Raw genomic sequence first — 12,174 nt, 5'->3', positions numbered from 1 at the left:
CTTGCTTGTTATTAAACTATTTCTATTATTTTAAATATCACTTTTCAGCTCTATCGTTTTGTTCCATTTCATCTACTTATTATTTTTTTCTCGTTTTTCCTTATTTCTTTATTTTTTGTTCTTCTCTATAAATTCTACCTCCATTGAATGTTCTTTTTGCTTTTTTAATTTATTGCGTTTCTACTACAATTTGCACAACGTTGTAATTATGAGTTCTTTAACAATACTGTACCAAATATATTAATGAGGGACTCGCAAAAATCAGTTTCCCCGAAACCGAAGAAAGTTAGCTACACTTTCGAGCAAATGCAATGCCGTATTTTCAGAGGCTGGCAATGTTGTGGCGCACCGACCGGTTTCTTTCAAAATCTTTAAAAGATTCGTATAGTTATTTAAATGGTTTTGCGATCAAAATTTGGTCGACTTAAGATTGACGCATTTCTTTACAAGATATCCAAAAAACTTAAAAAACCATCATTTAGCCAGCCTGCAGAAAGATACCTAGCTTTTGATTTTAACATTTGCTCATCAGTTATAAAAGTGTCGTCAAAGCAAGAGAAGCAACACAGCTAGCCAAATCAACTGCCACTAGCATAATGCCAACCAGAAGGGAAAAGTGGCCGATATTTTCAAGCATTGGAAGCTGCCAACGCTCAAACAGAAATATCTGATACGGCAGGCTTTCTGTACCTGTGGTTTGCAAAGTGACATTTTCATTGCAACCTTCAACCAGGAAATTTACGCGAAAGAATGAACGAAAAAACGTTTGTTACCTTGCATGAAGCAACACGATCGTTCTATACTATTTTGGCCGGATTTTGAATCATACTATTACGGAAAAAGGACATCTAGTGGTATGTCACCAACAACGTAGCACACAACGACAAGAACCCTACTTACACACTAGAGTACGGCCCAATCAAGGACTATTAGTCCATCGTCAAGCGGAACCTGAAGAATACCCATAACTATTCAAGTAAACTGACTGTGGCGAACAAAGTGGACGAGGTGGCTGTATAGAATTTGATGGCAGCAGTTAAAAGACACCTAATCGAAGGCTTAACTGAACATTTTTCTGCATTTTGTACTATTTGAAAAACAAGGCTTTTGTAATAAAAAAAATTAATCAGTTTATATGCATTCTTGTTTGACCAAATTTTGAGCATAGACTGCGCAGGTAGATGAGTGGTAAGCGTGACTGCCGCTTAGCCCAGTGGGTCTGGGTTCAACCCTAGCCGAGGTCGGTGAGATTTTCTAAGGTGCAAACTCCGTATGATGTGTTTAATTCATGTGTTGATGACCCGATATCTGGTTGTGGAATCAACGAACAGAGACCGACGGAAAAAACGGAAAAAATACGAACTAGAAAAATCATTTGAATTTACAGCACTCAGTGTATTCTACTACGGTTCACCACAAAAATGTATATGAACTATTCTTAAAAGCAGAGAATTATCTTTTCAATAGATTTCGAGCTTAACCGTTTCTGTGTTCGAAAAATTTTCAATTATGAAGGGGGCCCTTATGCTAGTTTCTCTCTACAGCCCTGAGAAAACCAATTAATAAACAGTAAAGTCAAATTTAGAATCATTTATTCGTCCTGATCAAGTGTAGATACCAGATCTACAATTAACCTAAAACACGTATTAGTTGCTGTATGTATATTTTATTTGCGAAACATAAATTTTAACAGATTACTGAGATTAGTGCACCACTGTGCGTTAGTTCGAACATAAATCAATTAGGTACTGCGGCAGCGATTTTTTGTTAAATTTCCTTGAAACACCTCATCTCAAGATGGTTTCGCGGGCATTTTTTTAATAGTTCGAACGGCATAATCGCCCATTGATGTGGAGTTGCACGCATTATAGCAGATGCTTGGTAAAATATGTTGTTCTCTCGCATCATTTTGCAGTGCTGCCAACTGAACTGATCTTTCACATGGTTTGTCGATGTTTTGCGGCTTGATCGAGAGCGTTACGAATTTTGCTAATAACCAAGATTACGAGGTGTTGGAGTCTTTGCCAAATACCGAACCTGCCAACACTGTTCGTTAAACGACCGATGGGCGGAAACGGTTTAGCTGATTCCAGGCTTGCAGCGTATTTTTATGTAAGTAGATTTGCCGCCCGGCAAAGCCATTCCGAAACGACTCCCGGAACATTTAAGTGTTCCTACCTTAAAAGGGCCCACAACCCGAACTGCCGGTGCGACTTCGAGCTATGGTTAGGGGGTTTTCTGCAATCCAGTCCAGACCAGTCAGAACAACCGTTTTGCGTGGCTGCGCCCGTTGATAGCATGGTGTTAACATGTTCCTTTAGATTGAAATTATTACCGCATCGCGGCATCTCCATCCGCCACCGCGGCCTGCCATAGTTGATGCATAAAATATCAATTTAGTTTTTATTTCGCCTGTTAAACTTATACCATCGCTACTACCGAGCCGTTTTCTACAACTCAATTAGCAACCGATTATTTAATTACATCTCCCCAGTGTAGAAGAGGAATCGTTAATCGATCCCATCATCGCCGTGGGGTGAGTGACCCCATTGCATATAGGTTCCGAATATTCGTTTGATAATTTCCGAACAGCTCTAGTGTTTCATTTTTTTGTCGTAGGGCTTCCGACAACGTCGTCCGTTAATCGACGGCTGACATGTGGCAAGCCGATCATCAGCTATTGACCCTATTTTAGCCGATAAAAATAGCACCTCGCAAAAAGGGCCACGCCCCCCGTGAAAGTTCATCGGTTCAATCAACTTTTTTGCCGAGCCTAGTCTTGCTGCGAATACCTGCCGACAGGCACTTATCTGAATCTTTCCCGTAGAGATCTGAAGCAGCATAATATATACGCAGCTGGGCATAAGTGCGCTGGCGATTAGAACTAGAAGTGCTCTTCCTTAATTTTAGCAAATCATTTTCCATCCCATTGGCGCATGATTCTCACGTTCATCGACTTCGCACCCCCACAAATGGCCGCAATCTGCTGACAGCAGCAGCAACACTTGCAAAAATTGAGGCTAAAATCTGTTTGATCTGATGATCGTGGCAATTAATGCTGGGGGGCAGTCACTACCGTACGCGTGGGCTAGCCCGTATTATAACTGTAGAATGATAAGTGAGTAGGAGTTGGGAGATTTTCCGAGATAGATTTCGAGTCGTGTAATTTGCGAAATGGTATTATGCAAAGTTTTATGTTAATGGGTAGTGCTATGCTAGTCGAAAGTGGAGAGAAATGCAGAGCATCACGAATTAAGTCGATAATTATGACCGTTGATAAAGAACAGTCAGTTTGGTATATGAGTGTGGTGTGAATGAGACACGGTAATCCGAATAACGGTTTAAAGGAAACGGTAAACAATGTAAATTTTTATTGTTTCCATTGCATTTTAAAGAGATTGTTTAGCAAATCATCAGAGCTGTGGGCGACAGAAACTTGTGGGGTTTAGTTGCACTGCAGCATGGCAGCATATTGTATAGCATGAATCTATATTTGATTTACATTCAAGTTGTTTGAAAGCGGCCAATAATTGAATTAGTTTTATTGGTAAATTATGCAGAACTTACTTGTTTACTTGTCTCTAGATTTTCGGATGCAACAAAGAGGTTGATATTTTTTTTATTTTACAAAGAATGCTTAAGCAAAAAATCTAATACTTAAAAGGTGGAATGGAACATTAGTTATCAATAAACGCTAAACATATATGATGTTTTACCCTGCACAATAATAGAAATACAGTACAGCTATTAGGAAAAACCTGTTTTAATCCACCTAGTGGTGCAATTGTTCCTTTCTCATTTATCCAAGCTACACGGAAAAAAATTGTTCCCAAAATCGTGAAAAAAGTGTTATGAATCCTGAAACAATCCTGTGTTTTATACGCCCGAATAACGCTTATTTTAGTGGAACTATTTGTTTTTGTTTTGTGTCACGGTTTCCGCCAAGCAATTTCTAATCCGATTTTCAGTACGCGAACTAGATCATAAGTTTATGTCATAAAACCAAAGGTTGGCTCATGATGATTTTCATAGATATAGGAGCCCTAGCTCACAAAATCAAAATATTCTGGATATGTTCTCGTGACCTATTTCATGAAATTCAAAATTTTATTCATGAATCCTTTCAATACTCGTGAACTAATTCATGATCTTTATTATATCCGTGCCTGTGAAATAGTTTACAAAATCATCAAATATTATTCGTGTATTCGTGACCTGGTTCATGAATCCTAATATTTGTCACGATCCAATATCCGTGCTCGTGAAATAGTTCACGAAATCATGAAATATAATTCTTGTATTCGGGAACTGGTTCGTGAAACCTACTATAAGTCACAACTCACGATAATTTTTGTGAAATAGTTCGCGAAATCATAAAATATTATTCATGTATTCGTGAACTGGTACATGATGCCTAGTACACGATTTACAATCTATTTTGTGCGCTGGTGATATTTAGAAGATATCGCTTGTCATTTACAATTTCATGCAACATGATAATGAAATTTTCCCATTAACTTTTTCACAAAATTTGGAGAATTATTCGTGGAATCATTTTTATTCCATGCACTGTTTTATGAAATATCCAGCTGCTAGCGATCGTAGTAATAGACACGAGCATTAGATATAAAAAAAACTATCAGGACCTCGAACATTGCTATTTGTTTGATAAGGTTAATGGTGATGTCTGGATAGAAAACGAAAACTGCACTGAGAATCCCAAAGATATATATATAATATGATATAATTCACAGAACAAGATATAGCGAATCAGTCATATTTTTATGATCCAGTTCATATTAAACTGGATCATAAAAATATGACTGATTCGCGGGGGGGGGGGGGGGGTGATGAAAGGTGGAGGTGTTACGGTAAGTGGGGAGGGGCGGTACCACACCAAACTACATATTATACCTCGAGTAACTCGAGTAACCGATGCGCAATTGTTGGTCACACATAGACATACACACATACGAATACACAAGTTTTCACAACTCAACGAGTCGAGTGGTATAAGAGTGTCGGCCAACAATTTTAAGCAATTTGTAACTCATTTTAATTATTCTTGCATCATTTATACATATATTGATTACCGGTTTATATGGAAATTTCTCATGTGGCCGCATATTTCAACCCGTAACACAGGAACCAGAACTCAGATCCAAAGCAAATTTAATAGCATTAGTAGGAATATTCTAGCTTTAATTTGAGACTGATTTTGTAAAAATCGAGTCAGACATTTCTGAGAAGCAGATGTGAATTCAACTCAGGAACATAACCACTTTCCCGAAGCTTCCGGCTCCGCCGAAGTTGTCTAATATGATCAACGTGGGTTTGATTGGGCATCAGTGAGCTGAAACTATAAATCCAAACATTTTCGAACACATTTTATGAAGTTTCACATCTTTTAGATACCATGCTGATTCCGATTTATATGGGACTTTCATGCGTGACCCAACTCTTCAACCTGTAAATCCGGAACCGGAAGTCGGAATGAAATTCAATAGCAGCCTATGGGAACGTTGTACCTTTCATTTGAGACTAAGTTTGAAAAAATCGGTTCAGTTATTCCTGGGTAACCGATGTGCTTATTTTTGGTCACATACATACATACACACGCACACACACATACGCACACACGCACAGACATTTGCCTAAATCGACGAACTGAGTCGAATGGTATAAGAGACTCAGCCCTCCGGGCCTCGGTTAAGAAGTCGGTTTTCAGAGTGATTGCATAGCCTTTCTATAGGAGAAAGGCAAAACCGATTTAATCCACCAATCAGTGAGATGAGACATTTCTTACACATATTACTGTTGTAGTATTCATTAGTTTGTCGAACACATGCAAAGTTGGCAAGCAACTAAATGTGAGATAAGCAAAGTTTCGAGTCCTGCACGAATAACACTTTGAATAAAGTGAATAAATTAAAGAAAAATGAAAAAACAAATGAAAATTTAAAATAATTATGAAGCAAAAAAAGTTCCTTTATACAATGTATAGAAGGATTAATATAAATCCAATTAATAAAACAAATGAAAAAATCAGATATTAAAAAGTAATAGAATTAATAAAATAAATTATATTGTGTGGCTGAACAAAATTAGTCAGATTATTAAAATAAATAAAATGTGAATCCGAAAAATAACCTAAAATGGCAAAAAAGAAAAAAGTAAATAAAATAAATGAATGATACGAATAAAATGCATGAAATAATAAACTGATCAGAATGCATACAAAGAATGAAATGAATACAATAGATAAAATGAGATCAAATAAGCAAAACGAAGCAAAAGAATGCTAAATGAAAAAATCATTAAAATGAAATGATCATATATTTAAAATAAGTCAAATTTTTTCAAATGAAAAAAAAATAAACAAAGCGAATATAATCCATTAAATAAATGATCTGGAAAAATGAGTATATAGAATAATAAAATTTTAAAAAATTATTTAAATGAATAAAATGAATTTCACAATTTTCAAAACCATTATTTCAGAATATTCTGAAGTGTTTGTGAAAATCCCATTGCAAAGAGTACGTTTTCGTTCTTCTTTTCTTGATGGCGTTTTAATAATATCTGGTGTTTCTACTTTATTGACGGGCCTTAATTAGTCATCAGGATATCTAGAAATCAGGAATTTGTCTTGGAATTAAAAGATGTCTTTTTGGTCACAGATATCTGAAAAATGATTTTTGTACGGAATATAATTCTTAGGTCCAGTATTTTAACGCGTAATTGGAAAGAGTAAACAGAGATAACGCCACCTGTAAATAGTATTCATTTGCATTAAAGTATATAGAAAAGAGTGTCAAGTATCTAGGTTATGTTGGCAATTATATTATTGTCGATGACACAAAAGCCGTACATTCAGTCGATTACAATGCAGTCTCTTTCCACCCATCCTTATCACTTGAGAATTGTTTCGTTCGAAATTCTCGTTCTGGAGATATGGGTTTTTGAGTCCTACACAAAACAATACCATGACAAAGGAATGGTTCAAACTACCAGAATAAGTATTTAAAATGCATCAAAAAGCCAGTGGCAATTGAAAGTGTCTCTGGACTGCTTTTGAGACACGAACATTCTTAAAGGTACAAGTCGTATTTTTCGCAAATAAATATGCTTTTGGTCCCATTGATCGTGAAAAATGTATATTAAGGGTTTTCAGTACAACTCAGTATCAGTTGTAGTTACATACTAATATGTATGTCATAAATTCAGTGAGATCCACTATCTGTTCAATGCATAAACTGTGATTGTAATCCTCGCTTATTTACGCGTAGAATACGGAGCACTCAAACGAAACGTCTATTGAATTGTCCAATGCCTGCACTAATTCTTGCATTGAAGCTTCAATTGAAGCGTTCTCAGCTTAAGGCAAATTTGGGCAATTGAAGCCATCGCTATAATCTAAAAGCATCCTTTTACTGGGATGCAAGTATAATTCGATAGTTCAGGTGTCTTTGGGCGCCATTTTTCCCGGATATAATTCATGGATATTTTTGGAATTTGATCTGTTATTTTTCAAAAAAAGTGCATTCCAGTACAATGAATCAGCATTTTCAATAATATCAACCCGAATCAGGTGTTCTCCATTTTCAAATGACACATTTGTACAAATGTTTCATTCAAAATTCAGTAAAGATACAAAAGTTTAAAAAAGTGTACGTGGGATGTCTCTTTTCAACATTTTTGTCTTCAAACAACCATTTTACCCAGTTTGAAATACCCAACGATTTCAGTAATTATAGTGTATACAAACATTCAGTATAGAATTGAATTAAATTGGAGTTGGTGTAGTTTTCGGTTTTTGGTCATATGACTCTCCTTAGTGCAACGTTTCGAAGGAATAGCTCCTCATCTTCAGAGGAAAGCAGGGTTTGGGGAGGGGCGACAAGTGAGGAATGGTAAATGAGGGTTAGTGCTGTGATATTATTTTTGTATATTGTGCGAAATTTTGATTCCTTTCATCTTACATTACATAAAGCAACTGATAATTTTTACGCCATAATTAGTATAACATAAATATTGCAAAATAAGATAAACTTTCACTAGAATTTTGTTATTCAAAAACACAGTTTTTCATTTAATAGCCCACCTTTTACCCCCACACCAAAAAGCTCACAAACGGAGCCCCCTGGTAGTGGACACATCAGTTATCAGTAGGGTTCGTCGCGGTTGCGGTAATTACCGGTTGCGGTGCGGACAATCCATTACCGCCCACATCCGTACCGCGACGAACCCTAGTTATCAGCGTACAAAAAGGTCAACACAACAAAACAATATTGCGAATTGCGGAAACTCTAGGAACAAAAAAACAATGCGAGACCGACAAAACACAAAATTTGACAAGAAGTAGCTCCGGCGAGTACCCAACGGAAATAATTCCTTTTGAGGGTCCCATCGTAGCTTTGCAGGAAGTTTATAATAATTTAAACTTATTGCTAGAAAAAAATGCATTTATCAATTTTATTTATTAAAAAAAATATTAACCAATTATTACTAAAAGAATAAGCTCGATTGGTGGTGAACGAAGTTTAAATTAAAAATTCTCCTATTTTGTTCTTTAAAATTAGTTTCAATTTTGCTTCGACATGTTATTTGCTTTAAATCAGTAGGAAGCCGCTTGAATAACTTAGGCCCGATGAAAGAAATGCGTCTTTGACCAAGGTTCGTGGATACTCTGGAGTATAATAAATGATTGGCTTGTCTAGTGTGTGTGAGCTCGAATGCCTGTTGTGAATTCTAAATTGTTATGAGCAAAAGTATTATGCAAAGCATTTGTCAACCCAAGCAAAGGTAAAATGTTATGGACATTATTATTATATAACAAAACAGTAGGGTAAATAATTGTTTTTTTATAAATAATTTTAAGACATCTGTTTTGAAGCGTTTGTAGCTGTTTCCGTTTCGAAAAGCTGGCACGTTCCCACACAGATACAAGGTAGTTCAGTAATGAATGGATGTGCGCATAATAAAATTTTAGAAGAACATGCTGGGGAACAAAAGAGCCCTTCTAGATGAACGAAACAGCATATATTTTGTTTTTGATAGATTCAAGCAAAGAAGATTTTCGTTGAAATACGTCGTTAGTGTTTTCAAATCCGATTCAATGTTGCGCACAATATCCAGGCAGTTATTGGTCGGGTAGAACAACGCTGTGTCAATATATACGCGAACGGAGGTCTTAGTGGAATGTACGTAATGTTTCAAAGATTTTCTTCCATTCCAAACATAGTGGAATTAAATGGAAGAAAATCTTTGAAACGTAACGCTGTGTCGTCAGCGAAAAGACGAGGAGTCCCTTTAACCCGAGTCTACCTAGGTCATTGATATATAATAAAAATAACAGTGGCCCAATATTACTGCCTTGGGGCACTCCTATTTCTAAAGGTCTAAAATTGGAATTAAACGGGCTACACACAAAAAAATAATGAAATTTAAACGACATGTAAATCAATACGAATGTAAACATGCAAAGATTGAATCAAAACTTTGATTGAAAATTACGTTAAAATCAATGCACTTAATTGGAGCATCAAAAAGCATACAATTTTACAGTTTCATTCGTGTAATATTACTTGTCATTCATTTTACAGCAATAAGCGTGTAAAAAATACATTGAAGTGCATTGGTTTTCCGTTTAAAGAAACTGTAATTTTCAATCCACGTGTAGAATTATAATAAAATTCGTTGAAGAAAGTACGACAAGTCGTGTGGATTTTTGGTGGAACTTAATTTTACATTTATATTCATGCTCCAAATATATGCATAAAAATAAACTTAAAATTACAAAATATTTTTCTGTGTGTATTTTTAAACAGTTTGGGTACCTGCCGGTTTGAATGATTGAATTAAAAGCTTTTGTTGGGATGTTTGCAAAAGTGGTACAGATACTCTTAAGAACGCTAGCGGGGATCTTATCAGGACCACAGCTGTTATTTTTTTCGAGGCGTTTAATCGAGGCGAATCACTCCGTTTATGGTTGCAGGACGCAAGAAGATTGTTTCTGAGACGTGTTGTATATTTGCGATAGGATTTGAGTTGGGACTCGTGGGAATAATGTCAGCCAAATTTTTACCAATACTAGAGAAATATTCGATGAAAACATTACATACATCTTTAGTCTCAGTGACTCTGATATCATTGTAAATTAGGCTGATGGGAACATCCGACTTTGAACGACCAAAAATGGTATTAATATTTTTCCAATGTTTTGAATGAGTTGTGTTGGATAGAAGGTTTTCAAAGTACGCCTTTTCATTACATTAACTTTTTTAGTTATGTGTTGCAGGTGAGCTTTGAGGTTTTCATCATTGGGGTTATTTTTTACTCGTTTCAGTTGCTCTCGGTGATGCTACGAGTATATTATCAATATGAATTATGTTAGGAATCAATTTTATCAATACTAGGTACTTGGTGATCTGTGCATTCATATACCATCCAACGACTATCTCACGACTAAACGCAATGCTTAATCCAACGGATACATACATCAACTCTGGACAAATTTTTACTTTGAAGTGAATTTACACATTGTTTTGTCTTTGAGGTGAACTTGCGTATTAATTTTTGAGAAATAGTTAATTATTAATTATTTAATTATTAAGTAAATTCACAAATTGTTTTCGGAATCGAATTCCTTAAATCAGGCAGATGTGTTTTAATACCCCGATATTCAAAATGGATTTAGTTTTGCCCCTAAAATACCCGCCATGCTCTGCAGGTAGCGATCTCTTTTTTAGTTAATGGAAATTGATAAGCGAAGAATAAAAATACAAAATGTTTAATATCTCGCCGTTCGTGAACGAATTTTGACAATCTATAGCTTGTTCGAAAGGTATTTCTACAAGCTTTCTAATTATGTGCTAATCTTAATATCTCGGAAAGTAAACAATATATCGAAAAACAAAAAATAATAGTGTCAAATGGCAACTTTGGGCCTTTCATTTGAAACCAATTTCGTTAAGATCGGTTCAGTGGTTGCTGAGATAATTACATGACATTAGTACACATACATACATACATACATAACCACACACACACATACAGACATTGTCCTAATTTATCGAGCTAAGTCGATTGGTATATGAGATTCGGCCCTCCGGGCATCGAAAAAGATTTTCAAAGTTTGAGCGAATTCCATACATTTCTTTTGTAAGAATTGTAAAAAGCGATAAAAGTACTACAAATCTCGAGCAATCGCTTTGATTGGAATCCCTCTCTGATTCCTATTGAAGTCTACCCCCAGGTCAGTGAAAATCTCCAGGTCAAAGCCGATCTCTGGGTGGTAACCCTAGACCCGGAATGTTGAATTTTTCCAGATGAAAGATAGATCAATGATACGCTTAAATTTAAAAGAATAAAAATCTTCTCGGGTCTAATTTGAAAATGTTTGAAATTGATATACCAGCTCATAAATTACACTCTTCGTTTCGCTTCGTCGCCTCTCAGAGCATTTATTTACGAGTCTATACGCGACTAGTACATCGATCGGAAACCGTAGTAATGAGCGATTTGTCCCACCAACAATTTTCCCTGAAATATATGGATGAATGGATTGATGAAGGGGCAAACATCCAGATAAGCCACACAAGCGTAGCGTTCCCGACGATCACACGAGGCTTATGTGGTTAACCCAATTTTGAAATCATTAGCTAAAGATATCAGTTTGTTGATATATTTCTTCCGCTTCCTTCTATTGTTTGCTGTCATCATACGTAGGTAAATGTTTGCTAGCGTGCCCATTCATCCCGGGCTGACCGATTGGCGGTCGGACTAATTAATCATGGAACGAGTGTGGTAGATCTTCTTTCTATGTCCATTCGGTTCATTATTCCCGCATATTGTTTTATACAGATATGATAACAAGCATGTGAACCGACAAAATAAATCTAAATAAATAATAGTTTGCTTCGCTTAAGATCTTGTTAGCAGATTATCGTTTGCGACTATTAAGTTCATGTTCTGCATTGTCAGTGCTTTTCTTTTTATTCTGAATCTACAATCCGCTCTCAAGCCCACACAGCTTTTTGTTTGGTTTTCCGATCCGACTGTATTAAACTCGGGTGTGTATTATTAGCTACGCTAAGAGATATCGGCATAGAAAAATCACGGGAAAGCGAAGTACGAGAGTTATGCAAAAATCAAAAGCTGCCTTCTTTATGC

This window comes from Topomyia yanbarensis, chromosome 3 (genome assembly GCF_030247195.1).
Source record: "Topomyia yanbarensis strain Yona2022 chromosome 3, ASM3024719v1, whole genome shotgun sequence".
In the NCBI taxonomy this organism is placed as follows: Eukaryota; Metazoa; Arthropoda; class Insecta; order Diptera; family Culicidae; genus Topomyia; species Topomyia yanbarensis.
The sequence above is the reverse complement of the archived record's forward strand: the minus strand, read 5'-3'. Positions refer to the sequence as shown.